Genomic DNA, 12,519 nt, shown 5'->3' with positions numbered 1-12,519 from the left:
GCTTTTCATTAATCTTCCAAATTTATCAAAGTTCATAAAAAATATTTCAAGAATAATAATCGCCCTGACCGGTTTGGCTCAGTGGGTAGAGCGTCGGCCTGCGGACTGAAGGGTCCCAGGTTCGATTCTGGTCAAGGGCATGTACCTCTGTGGCGGGGACATCCCCAGTGGGGGGTGTGCAGGAGACAGCTGATCATTGTTTCTCTCTCATCTATGTTTCTCTCTATCCCTCTCCCTTCCTCTCTGTTAAAAAAATCAATAAAATATGTATATTTTTTAAGAAAAGAATAATACGGGGCTCATGAACTATGAACTAAGCAAAAGTTAGTCTTCAGTGACACCCCCAACTCCTACTATCCCTGCTCTCTTGCTCTTTGCATCTCTTCGTCCATCAAAACCTTGTTTCATAAAACCTTGTACCAAGAGTAGTTGTATTTTAGGCTTTTCTCTAAGAAAGGTTAAGTTCCCGCCCTTTTTGGAACAAGACATTTTTGGAACAGAAAGTGCCTTCTGTTGCCCAGTACTGTAGTCAGATCATAAACCTACCTGTGGGTAATCCTTTAAATTGCATTCTAATATGCAATTTATTTTATTCATATAAACAGTGATTTAGGTACAGAGCACAAAGTTGTTTGGGATCATCGATTTGTTAACTGAGTTTAGCAAAGTAATTTGGAAAGAGTTCACCCGGGTTAAGACACCAGTGGATAAAATACTTGCCAATTCAAAGGAAACTCCATTTCAAGAATGAAAAAGACTATGCCCTGGCCTAGGCGCCTTCACGGAGCTCTAGGTGTGTGAACTGCGCTCTCAGTTTCTTCTCCAGCCACTCTCCCCAGCACAAAGGGACGCGCGAGCACCCACTGTTGGGTGACGTAGGTGACTGAACTACAGTTTGCACCAAAGACACCTTTTGAGTTTTGGAGGGCTTCTTAGCCCATCGCATTACAATGAACCGCTGGGGCCCGGAAGCCAGCAGGCGAAGACACCCCGCGCCCGAGCGGTGGGGGGCGGAAGAGAAACACCGCGGAGGAAACGGCGCGAGGGGCGCCGAGCGTGTCCGGCCAGCGCTGTGGTGGCGCGGAAGCCCCGCCCCTCGGCCCCCTCGCCCCGCCCCTCGACCCCGCCCCTTCCCGGGCCGCGTACCCGCGCGCCCCGCCCGCGGACGGAAGCGAGAGCGAGACTGAACGCCTGACGTCAAGGCGACACCGCCAAACCTCGCCCAGAGTCAGGCGTGTAAACCAGCCGGAGCGGCGGCAGCGCAGGACCGCCGTGGCGCCGGGAGCAGCGACCCGGAGGGAGCGCAACGTGTGGGGCGACGCTGGCTACGGGGACCCGCTGACAGCGTGAGAGGTTCGCAGAGTGCGTGCGTGGCCGCCGAGGGGAGCGGCGGCGCGGCAGCCCTGCGGGGCGGGGGCCCAGGCGCCGGCTGAGGGGAGCGAGTGGGGTGCGGCGCGGGCCGGGCGGGGCGCGCGCAGCGGTCAGGGGCCCGGCCGGCGATCGCTGTCTCCCGGAGCGCGGCAGGTGTGTGGGGGCCCGGCGCCCGGCGGGCCAGCGCGCTGCCTCTCGGGCCGGCGGGGGCGAGTCGCTGCCGCCGCTGCGGGGGAGCAGCGCGCTTTGCGGAAGGGGTCAAATGTCTGAAATATGGCGGAGGAAGGGAGAGCCCGAGGACCCCCCCCTACCGCGCCGGATCCCTCCTGCCCGCGGCCGCCGCAGCCTCTCCCCTGGCCGGGCTTCCCCGCCGGCTCCCGGAGGACTCGTCCCCGCCCCCGAACCCCCTCGCTGGCCGCCTCGGTCCCTCCCGGGTGTGGGTGGAAGTTAGAACGGAAACCAGAAAGTTGTCTTTTGCGAAGACTCAGCTTCCCCCAGCCTTGAGCCCGGACGAGGGACGTTCGGGGGAAACCACTCCCCGGCGCCCCGCGGGCTCGAGCCTGACAGGGAAAAAGTTTGCCTGAAACGGGGCTGGTTTGCTCCATTTGTTGCGGGAAGTGGCAGGAGGGCGGCAGCGGAGGGAGCCCCACCTAGTCTGGCAGCCGCCACCGCGTAGAGAAAAACTGTTAAAGGGGCCTTTCCCTTCGTCAGCAAGAGGAAATCTCTCTTACAGTGAGAGAGAAAATCCAGGAAGTTTGTCCTCTTTTTCGCCATCTCGATGTGTCTAATCCTAAAACTGACTGTCAGCGCCTTGAATTTTATTTAAAACTACCCCGCAGTGATCCGGGCCTTCAGAATATTTCCAATGGGGGGAGAAAAAAAACCTGATGGCTTTCGGAGAAGAAATCATCCTTGCTAGTTTACGCAGATGATTTGCTTTCCCGTGCTCTTTATTAGTTTGGAAAAAAACATTTTTGCCCTGTTTCTTATGAGCATAAGCAGTTCTGTTTTACAGTAACGGGAAATCACATTTTTAACGGGTAGAAAGTTTACACGGAAGGTTGATTTTAACATTTTAGAATTAACTCAGTCTAACTGGATTTTAGTTTTGATAGTGGTATAAAAGATATACGGAGTGTTACAACTTAAAGCTTCTTGTAAATTTATTTTTTACCCTCTTTTTTTGTAATTAAAATGCTGTTTGGACGTGCTCAACAGAATCTTATCTTAGTAAGAAGTAACTTATAAAAAGGGAAGCCGTTCATTTAACTTCAAGTTCATATCACTCCCAAAAGCTGACTCTTTGAATAGTATTTGAGTCATAATAGAGTCATGGGACTTTTTTAAGGCCCGGAAAAAACTATTGAGATCATCCAGTCCCACCCTCTCATTTTATGGAGGAGGAAACTGAGGCCTAGGAAAGATAACTAGTTAGTGGTCCTGCTGACTTTTAGGACAGTAGTCTATCCCTAATAGGGAACTTAGAGGAAGAAATGGGACATTTTTACATTTTATAGAATGGGACATTTTTACATTTAACAGAGGATAGCATTCCCATCACACCCAAGAAAAGGTGGGTGCCTCAGTCAAATAGTGTGGAAGCACCACTTGGGTGATTTAATTCCCACGTATTAAGAGAGGACATTGCTACTCAGGAAATAAAATAAGTTTAAGGACACAGAGCCCTGAATGATAGTTTTATTTGAACCCATCCGCGCTTTAAATCTCTGCTCTACACAGTGTTTTCTCCTGCCATTTCTTGTTCAGCATTCACAATAAATTGTGAGGCTGCCCTATCTGAGGAATCCCCAAAGTAAATCTTGGAAATACATATAGCTAGTTTGATTTTAACATGTCATGTACCAGGATACAACCAAAAAACCCAATAATAAGTTGGCGTAATTTTTAAATGTGGTATGGGACATAAAAAGGAAAGCTCTTCTTGTTTTTTGCTTCCCCCACCCCCACCTAAAAAAGTCATCTCTTTTCCTGTCCATGACACATATCACTTCCTATCTTCTGTTATCTTTATATGTATTTTTGTTACGTATTCCACTAAATTGTAAACTCCAAGGACAGGATGTGTTCCTTGTATGCCCCAAAGTACTGGCATGATACCTTGCACATAGAGAATACCAGTTTGTTAAATGTAAGCACCACGAGGGTAGGGACTTTATTCCTTTCATTCTCCACTGTATTCTTAGTTCCTATAACCTTGCTGTGCACATACTATTTAGCATTTAGATTTAGGGATTAATTGTAATGAAATTAATCCTTCAAGAGAGGATATTTGAAAGAGAACCTTGTATTCCTTCAAAAAGAAACATTTCCACAATGGCTTTGGAAAACAATTCTTTACTATAGAATTTCGATATTTTCTCTTAGTTATATAAAGGGAAGGTGAGCCCCCATAGTAAGGACCTGTCTGTGTAGGAGGGCCTAACCAAGTGTAATAAAGAAGTGATCATAAAAAAACCTTGATCCATGTACATAAGAATCTTATTAAATGTATCTTCCAATTTAATTCCTGGTTGGTAGGCCTGTGCATAGATTGAAAACAAGCTAACTAATTATACATGCTGTTTTAAATATAAAGTCTTAAGATTTGGATGAGAAACTGCTCATGTTCAGTTTTCTTTGTCTTTTATAGTTGTAGGTGCTTGATAAATATCTGTAAAGGGAGTAAAATTAATCAGTGAAACTGGATCTGATACAAAGAGGATTTGGCTGATTTTACAAAGGTGTCATTTCTCCCCCAAAGTGTAGTTTAAATAGACAAATTTATTATTGAATATCAAGATCTTACTGATATGCACTCATCATTTTCCTTAAGACTTAAAATAATGTTTTCCTGAGTGTATTGATAAGAGGGTGGATATTGATCTATAATGTCTAGATTTAACTGGCACCAGGAATAGTTTAGTATTTATGAAATATTCAAAAGCTGTTTTTTCCATTATGACAATGATGTCACGTGTTCAGTCTAGAAAAAAATTAATAAAGATTGACCTTAAACTTTGTAAGGCTGTATAAGGTTGTGACTAAATAATGCCTTGATTTTCCCCCCCTACTATCATTTTTGAGGACTCCATGCTAGGTCTTAGAGATTAGACTCAAGTTTTACTGTTTATCTTTTCAAATTGAATTTCTTTTAGAAATTAAGAAACAGACATTTTGGCTAATGTAATGATTCATTGTAACATTCGACAAGTTTTCCAATAAACAGGAGTACTTACCATGGCTTACCTTTGTGCTGAAAACCTAATGTTTTTCCTGTCTTATATATTTTGCACATTTATTGAAAGGGGATTAATTATCTTTTGAGGGCTTAAATCTTTTATTAGTTCTCTGGGAATCTCTTGAACAAAATGGAAGCAGTAGCTACACAGGATGAATTTATACATTTGCAGTAAAGGTTGGCTTGATATATACAAGGTGGGGCAAAAATGGGTTTACAGTTGTGAATATTCAAAACACCGTGTTTATTCTTGTATCATTATTTATTACTAGAAGCCCGGTGCACGAAATTTGTGCCATCCCCTGCTGGCGATCAGGGCCTATCAGGGCCTTGCAGCTGCCGACTGGGGCCTTCCTTCATCCCGCATGCCCCCTGGTGGTCAGCGTACATCATAGCAAGCGATAGAACTCCCAGTTGAACTCCCAAGGGGACACTTTGCATATCAGCCTTTTATATATATGTATATATAGACTAGTGGCCTGATGCACGAAATTCATGCACGGAGGAGGGGGTTCCCTCAGCCCAGCCTGCACCCTCTCCAACTGGGGACCCCTTCGGGGATGTCCAACTGCCGGTTTAGGCCCGATCTCATAATCTGGGACCGCTGGCTCCTAACTGCTCATCTGCCTGCCTGCCTGATCATCCCTAACTGCCTTTGCCCACCTGCCTGATTGCCCATAACCCCTCTGCCTGCCTGCCTGCCTGATCGCTCCTAACCTCTCTGCCTGCCTGCCTGCCTGATTGCCCCTAACTGCTCTCCCTTGCCAGCCTGATCTCGCCCCCAACTGCCTTCCCCTGCCAGCCTGGTTGCCCCCAATGGCCCTCCCCTGCCAGCCTGATCTCACCCCCAACTGCCCTCCCCTGCTGGCCAATTATGCCAGTCAGCGTCAAAAGCTCCACCTCCTAGGCAGCCATTGCGCCTCACAGTTCACCCAGATTTGGTTCTGATTGGTCGGTTTCTATGCCAGTCAGCGTCTCCGGGGCTGATCAGTAGCAGGCTCCCCCCACTCCAACCCCACCCCCTCTGCCTGCCTGCCTGATCGCCCCTAACTGCTCTCCCTGCCGGCCTGATCTCACCCCCAACTACCCTCCCTTGCTGGCCTGGTTGCCCTCGCGGAGGCAGGCCCAGAGAGAAACAGGCACGGCTGCTGGCGAAGCCTGGAGAGAGAGAGAGAGGCAATGGCTGATCAACAGCTGCCACGGAGGCTGCGGATCAGACCCTGCCTCTCTCTTCGGGCCTCTCTCTGGGCCTGATCCGCAGCCCCCTCAGCAGTCAGTGCTGGGTCGCCATGGCAACCCAGCACTGACTGCAGGACTGACTTCTGGTGTCAGTTGCGCCTTAGGTCAGTCATTACGGACCTGAATTCACTTTTTAAAATGCACATCTAACAAAAAGAATACATCCTAACCATGGTTGTTTATTCCTGATGTTAGTCAAATTAAGGGTACACAGCAACTGATTATTATTTCAGTAGCAATTTAGAAAGAACTTTGCTTTGCATCACTAGAGGATCAGAAAATTTTAAACTCTGTTTCCAAGGAGCCTAAAAACTTATAAAAGAAGTGAAAATTCAGGGGAATGAATATATCAGGTTTTTAAATAATATTTAAATTATTTATTGAAAGTAAAATACAACATGAATTGCAGAATTTCCATCTGGTCAGAACAATATTCTAGAGCAGTGGTCGGCAAACTGCGGCTCTGTTGACTATATGAGTTTGCTGACCACTGTTCTAGAGTATTACCATGCTTTAAATTGTTTGATTTATATGAGGTGCTTGAGTACTAGGAATATATTCACTTTTAAATTAAGAATTTCAGTCTCTCTGACCATAGAGAGTAATTTTCTGACGTTCTTATTTTGAATTTTACATTGAGCTGGTTCCTTAAGGTTACCTTCGTAGTTATGCTATTTTATCATTTTGTAGTCCTGTTACTACATACACACTTTATCAGTGAAGCCTTTTAAATTTAAACTGGATTCTGATCTCATGAAATAAGTTGTTAGGTAATCTTTTCCAGTGTTGGGGGATTAAATGGGTTTTTAATGTACAAGTAGACTGAATAAAGATGATAAAGAAGAGAGCATCTATTAAAAGCAGTTTTAAATTATTTTGATCACTAAATTGCTGTCTTAGAATCATCACTTTTACCAGTGAGCTGATTGTCCCACTGGTAATCCATTGGTGGATTAGCTGTATCTGTTGCTTTCTTCTTAGTCTTGTGGGAAGGGAAAAAAGATGAAAGAAAATCTGTTTTGTTCATTTAATAGCAGTTTCTGGCCAAAGCTTCTGGAGAGGAAATGGAAAATATTATGTAAAATAAAATTCCAATTATCTGTAGCTTCTAAAATTTATCCTTCTCATTTGAATATTTTTTGAAGTAACTTTATCCTAAAAAAAAGTTGGGGGGGGGGAACTTGTGTGACTTTGTAAAAGTTTTAGTTAATGGAACTGAGATGATTAATAAAGACTACTAATATAACTTCTTTTCATTTGATTAATAGATTTTAGGTGTCAAAATCGTATGTTTATTGCACCCAACTGTTACCTGTGTTTTAAGATTGCAATGAGAATATTACTGTTACTACATAGTTACTGCTTCTAAGATTTTAAGTTATTAGTGATATTAAGCACCTTACCGACAATAGCAAAACTCAGGAATCTCTCAAGAATCTTGAATTCTGTACTTACAGATAGTAAGGAAGGATAGAGTATATAAACGTGTGTATTATTTTCTTCTGCTCTTGAAATTGTTAAACTGGGATATTGCACTGAATTTGAATTGGTAAGACTGGTTGAGTTTTCAAATATGTTTGTCTTTCTAGTTTTCTTATTAAAGTGTTTAGAATATGAAAAAGTATAAAGAAAATTAATATCACTTGTAATACTACCAGTACAATGAATTTTTAGGCCAATTTGTACTTCCCTTTCTGAATCTTTCCTACCTCCTTGCTTCCTCAGTGGGAAAGAAGACATATACTAGAGTTGTTGAAGATTAAATGGAGTATTATTCACAAACTAGAGGCCCAGTGCATGAATTCATGCATGGGTGGGGTCCCTCGGCCTGGCCAGCAATTGGGCCTGTCTTGCCCAGTCGGGGGGGGGTGGGAGGGACTGTGGGAGGTTAGCCGTGGGAGTGCACTGACCACCAGGGTGCAGCTCCTGCGTTGGGCGTCTGCCCCCGGTGGTCAGTGCGCATCATAACGACCGGTTGACCAGTCGTTCCGTCAACTGGTCATAACGGTCACTTAGGCTTTTATATATATAGATGTTTACAAAAGAATATACTAATGTAGTATTACTTTTTATTATAAAGCTTTTATTCCCCTGTAGCATTGTTACTCCCAGTTGAAGTTTATTTGGTTATTTGATTTTAAGATTCCCATTAAGATATGAATGAAAAAATAATTGTGATTGTGAAAAGCTTAACAAACAAATTACCTAGCTCAGTGATTTTCAAAGGTCGAAGGAATCCTGGAGATTGCCTAGACATTTTCAGGAAGTCTGCAAGTACAAAACTATCTTTACAATAATACTGAGACCAGTTGGTTATAGCTCAGTGGTTGAGCGTCAACTTATGAACCAGGAGATCACAGTTCGATTCCAGTCAGGGGCACATTCCCGGGTTATGGTCTCAATCCCCAGTGTGGGGTGTGCAGGAAGCAGCCAATCAATGATTCTCTCTTGTTGAAGATATTTTTATCTCTCTTCCCTCACCCTTTCTCTCTGAAAATAATAAAAATATATTTAAAAAATAATAATACTGAGATGTTCTTTGCCTTTTTCATGTGTTGACATTTGTACCAATGGTACAAAAGCAATGGTGGGTCAAACTTCTGGCACCTTAGAATGAATCAGGTCAGAGCACCACACTGTTAGTAATCATATTCTTCACTACCATGCACTCACAATTTAAAAACCAAAAACAGCTCTCACTGGTTTAGCTCAGTGAATAGAGCTTCGGCCTGTGGACATGCCTGGGTTTTGGGCTCAATCCCCAGTAGGAGGCAGGCAGGAAGCAGCCATCAATAATTCTCTCTCATCGATGTTTCTATCTCTGTCTCCCTCTCCCTGCCTGTCTGAAGTCAATAAAAATATATTTTAAAAAATTAAAAGCAAAAACAAAACTTAAATTTTTTACCTAAATGCAGCTTTTTTAAAAAAAAATATCTTCACCTGAGTATATATTTTCCACTGCTTTTCAGATAGAGTAGAAGAGATGGGAAGGGGAAGGGAAGATGGGAGAAAGTGAGTGAGCAAGAGAAACATTGATGTGAGAGAGAGACATCAATTGATTTCCTCCCCCGTGTGCCCTGGCCAGGCTGCTCAGGCCAACACTAGGGGGAAGAAGTAAACATTTTTAAAATTAAATCTTAACTCTTGTGTACATCATTTTAATGTACTGTGACAAAATGCAAAGTATGCTTAAAACACTTTTTGCTGTCATTGTTGTCTCTGGGAAAAGCATATGTGTGATTATTTGAATTGCAAGTTGGACTGGCCATTTTTTTAACGAACACCATTTGTACTTGAAAGAATCCCTGACAAACTATAGTTATTTGGATTTGGATATCAGGCTGACATTTTTCTCAAAAATAAAGTGAGCCTGTTGCTTTCAGGAAAAGATTGACAGTATTTATGGCCAGTGATAAAATTAGAAGTTTTGAAAACTTCTATCATCCACTGTGCTCTTGACAGCTTCTCATTATTTAAAAGATTCTTTTGATGATGTTGCTGATGTTAATGAGTATGTTTTTGTTTTTAATAAAATGTAATGAAGTGTGTCAATATTGGAAGATCTGTGTAACTCTGTGAACCAGTATTTTCCAAGTGACTAAACATAATATTACAAAATCATGCATAGATAAGAAATTTTTCCACAGTTCTGCCTAGACCAGTGGATTTTAATGTTAAAGAGAACATCAAGTTTATTGATACTGTTTCTTATTTCAATATATTGCAACCAGTTGTCAAGTTTTGGTGTAGTAGTAAAGGAAAATACCCACAATTATCTGAAAAGGCTAATAAAAGATTCCCACTGTCTGTTTGGTTATTCACTTTTTTCTTTTTATATTACTCATTTTTCCATGCTATGCTGAATGTCTAACATCATTTTTTAAAATTTATTTTATTTATTATTTACTTACTTTGAGGGAAAGAGAAGAATAGGAACCATGGATATATGAGGGGCAGTGTTTTCATGTGCTTTTATCTTGAAATCTTATTAATATAGGAACATTTTAAGTTTAATTTCTTTGCAGCCTTTTGAGTGTCCATTCAACTTTTAATCACAGTAATAGATTAGGCAATTGATATTTTTAAGCCTACTTTTTTGTTTTCTTGTTTTGTACACCTGGTTAGTCATAGATAGATTGTATGTGTGTCCAGGTTTTGGCATAATCTTAAAAGAGCAGTTTTGTTTTGTTTTATCCTCACCCAATGATATGTTCATTGATTTTAGAGAAAGGGGAAGGGAAAGAGGGAGAGAGAAAAATCGATGACCGGTTGTGTCCCGAACGTGCCCAGATCCTGAACAGGATCAATCCCCAAACCCAGGTATGTGCACCAACCAGGAATGGAACCTTTCGAAAGTAGGGGATGACACTCCAACCAACTAAGCCACCAGGCCAGGGAAAAAAAGCAGATATTTAAGATAATAGTTGACTTGCACAATTTTAGGATATGTGACAGCTTTTTAATAAGTGAAGCTATGGACTTTTTCCTATTGAAGTTTAATAAAGTCTCTGTTTGACCTGAGAATTTGGTGTGTTGTCTACTTTCAGTAGATCCTTTTCCAAAACAAATGATAATAGATAATGTTCTTACCTTCTGGGAGAAAGCTGTTTCTTTTTCATGTTTATTTAAGAGTTGTAGGAATTTTTGTTAAACAACTTTTTATAAACCTGTCATATGACAATTCCAAATTTTAAAGGATTTTTAGGCTAAACTGCATTTGGTTCAAGTAATAAGTTGCAGATTATGAAAGAAGAAAGGTGGATTATAATTTACACTCAATTTCTTGGAAATTTAGCGCCATTTATTTCCCTGGAGATAATAAAATTGGTATGTTCTATGAAGAATGAGGGCATTGAATCTGAGCATCACTATTTGATTATGGTTGACTTCAGAGGAAAAGAAGGGGGTGTAGAGTGGTGTAGAGAGGAATAAGTGTAAAACTGCTAATTTAAGGGTCTCTTCAGGCAGTAAACATCATAGTACTCCTGCCTACTGGAGCTTAATCCCACAGGAAGGGGGGAATTTAATAAGGAGCTTTCGTTCTCTCTATCTTACCTAATAATAGACAAACATGTAAATTGACCGTACCTCTGCTACGTCCACCAGCCAATCAGAGTGAGTGTGCAAATTAACCGCCAAAGATGGTGGTTAACTTGCATACACAGGCACTGAACGACTGGGCAGGTGGGATGCTTGCATCGCTATGGCAACAACACAGGCGTTGCGCCCCACCCCCGGTCTCTCAGGGCCTCTGGGCAGCCTGGGAAGGCAGGGCCAGAGTGGGAAGAGGCGGCTCCAGGGCTGGGCCTGAGTGGAATGGCGGTGCCGGCAGCCAGGGAAAGGAAGACCCATTCTAGCACGAATCTTCGTGCATCGGGCTTCTAGTATTAAATAATTAACTGGTCAGCTGTTCTGTCCGTTCTGAATTAGGGAACATATTGAAATGATATTTTAGGTCCAGGACATCGATATTAGTCACAAGATTACCCCTGGCTATTGCTTATGCAGCTTTAGTTGCTAGTTTAAAAAGTATATTTTTATGAAATTTTGTCTATTTTAGATTTTTTTTTTTACTTAAGGGTGGTTGTTTTTTCTGTCTTCCAAGAGCCTAGTCACCTTACTTCATCACCTTAAAGAGAAGACAAAGTTTGTAAGCTTTTCAAGATAGAAGAGCATTTATAACATTTTTCTATTGTTTACCTGAAAGTGATGATGGTGAATAATAGATCATGAAGAGGTTGAAGGGGCAGTAAGTAGAGCAGAAAAGAGTGAGGATAGTGAGTAGGAGGGTCTCATTCTAAATGAACAGGGCTATCACTTTAGTTTAGAGTTCTGGTTTGAACAGGAATGATAAAAACTTTTTTCTTTTTTTTTTTCTTTTTTTTTTTTTTTTTTAAGAATATATTTTATTGATTTCTTACAGAGAGGAAAGGGAGAGGATAGATAGTTAGAAACATCGATGAGAGAGAAACATCGATCAGCTGCCTCCTGCACACCCCCCACTGGGGATGTGCCCGCAACCAAGGTACATGCCCTTGACCGGAATCGAACCCGGGACCCCTCAGTCCGCAGGCCGACACTCTAATCCACCGAGCCAAACCGGTCAGGGCAGGAATGATAAAAACTTTGAAAAGCACTTGTGGGTGAGGGGGCTAGAAGAGGTTTATGGGGGTAAAGGAGTACCTATTAATACTTTCAACAATAAGATTTTTTTTTTTTAAGTAAAAAGAACAACAAGCTGAGGGGGGAAAAAAGAAAGAAAAGCACTTGTGATGCTTTTGTGATAGATCTTTTCCTCCAGAGAGTCCTATGTAGACGATAAATTGGTATTATGTATCTTAGAGATTATGGTGTTAAAGTTTCATTACTAAGCAGAGTGAGTTGAAAGTACTTTTGCTTTTTTTACTTCGCAACAGGTCCTTATGTACTTTTCTCTGCTCAAAGTGTACACATTTCATTTAGTCATAAGTTTTAGCTGATTTTTTTGAGCATGAGGGGTAAATCTGAAAAGTGATGTGCTAATTTTGATTAGTTGCTAACCTTTGATTCCACCCTGTTGTCTTCAATATAGCATGGTTAGTGGTAATAACTTTGACCTGGGTGCCCTAAACTTCCGTTCTCTCTCTGGCACTGGCTGTGAAACTTTGAACAGGTTAACTCCTCTCTTTATG

General features: G+C 42.1%; 1 protein-coding gene across 1 annotated transcript in view; it reads left to right on the top strand.

Moving 5' to 3' along the window:
• The first annotated feature begins 1,157 nt into the window (after positions 1 to 1,157).
• RAP1B (RAP1B, member of RAS oncogene family) overlaps positions 1,158 to 12,519 on the top strand; it is a 54,947-nt gene continuing 43,585 nt past the window's right edge. The window contains exon 1 of the mRNA XM_080662868.1: positions 1,158 to 1,353. The gene's annotated coding sequence lies outside the window, so the exon portion shown is untranslated. The remainder of the gene's footprint in view (positions 1,354 to 12,519) is intronic.

This window comes from Plecotus auritus, assembly GCF_963455305.1.
Source record: "Plecotus auritus genome assembly, chromosome: 3".
In the NCBI taxonomy this organism is placed as follows: Eukaryota; Metazoa; Chordata; class Mammalia; order Chiroptera; family Vespertilionidae; genus Plecotus; species Plecotus auritus.
The sequence above is the reverse complement of the archived record's forward strand: the minus strand, read 5'-3'. Positions and strand labels throughout refer to the sequence as shown.